Raw genomic sequence first — 1279 nt, forward strand, 5'->3', positions numbered from 1 at the left:
TACGGTGTTTACTATTTCCCAGCGTTGTGAGAGAAGAGAAACACCAGTGATGCATATGTCAGCACCACCCATATGGATGAATGTTAGCTGTTGTGATTATTATTCAGGCCCTGAATTATGTTCAGAACCCGCCTCTGTCCCTTGCTTTCTATATATAGCATCCAGTTTATGCCCAACCCCGGAGGGCTAAGTACGTTGGGAGCCGTGGGAAGAATAATGTTTTCTCCAGAACATGAAAATGATGGGAGAGAAGGAAGGGGAAAAGCCTTGAGGGAGCTGGTTTGTAGTTATGGGCTAGGAGTGGATGCAGACCTCAGGTGCTGTCCTTCGCCAGAATCTGAATCAGCAAGTGTGAAGGTTAGGGAAAGCTGCATGGGTCAGATCAAACCTTACCTGGTGCTTAGTGGCTGCAGTTGTGAAGTAGAGGAAACACAGGAAGCCCAGTCCCGACACAGGCAGGAGGAATGAACAGCATTAGAGAGGCCAGTGTGCCTGCAAAGAACCGCGTTAGGAAGCAATGAGAGCTATTATCTTAAATTATCAACGTTGAATACCAACTCTAGAGGTTTGATGGACAGATATAGACAGAGTTTTCAAGCAAGAGAGCAAAATGATTGAAACAGGAGGGCTCTGTTAGACTCCACATGCAGAGTGATGTGGAGGGGAGAGCTGAGTTCAGGGAGATCACATAGAAAGCTCTAGGAAACCTGAGGATACAATGACAAGCAGCGGAGCAGAGTGGTGGTGGGGTTGGAGGACGCTGGGAGCACTGTGTGATGGAGTGATTGGGCAAAGAATTGAAGGGCAGGGTGGACAGGAAAGTACAAATCCTATGAGGCCCCAGTTTCCGCCCTGTATGGAGATGCGAATGGTGGTGGTATGACAGGTGGCAGCAGCAAGCAGGAGGGAAGGCCAGTTTGAGGGGGAGCAGTTCTGTTTGAGGCTCCTTCACTGGTGAGCACAAAGCGATCAGAATGCATCTGGTTGTGTGGCAGTGTTCCCAAGGCTCAGCAGATTGATTTCTTCCCCACTTATCCCCAGAAAAGTGTACGTTCACTCAATAGGAAAGATATTGCTAAAGAATAAAGAAGGAATTTCCACAAAATTGAGACTGAACTCTACTTCAAGGAACACTGGCCTTGAACTCACTATGTGGCCGAGGCTGGCCTTGAACTCATGGCAAGCCTCGGGCCTCAGCTTCCTGAGTGCTGGGATTACAAGTGTGCACCACTACTCCTGGCTTCATAGCTTTCTTTTAATGTGTGATAGATGCCACTCT

At 48.2% G+C, this 1279-nt stretch overlaps 1 protein-coding gene across 1 annotated transcript in view; it reads left to right on the top strand.

Moving 5' to 3' along the window:
• Positions 1-1279, top strand: part of LOC102011830 (leucine-rich repeat-containing protein 37A3-like) — a 12661-nt gene that overhangs the window by 4625 nt on the left and 6757 nt on the right. The gene's annotated exons all lie outside the window — the stretch shown is intronic.

The sequence above is a fragment of the Chinchilla lanigera genome, unplaced genomic scaffold (genome assembly GCF_000276665.1).
Source record: "Chinchilla lanigera isolate Chin_1 unplaced genomic scaffold, ChiLan1.0 scaffold00250, whole genome shotgun sequence".
Taxonomy (NCBI): domain Eukaryota; kingdom Metazoa; phylum Chordata; class Mammalia; order Rodentia; family Chinchillidae; genus Chinchilla; species Chinchilla lanigera.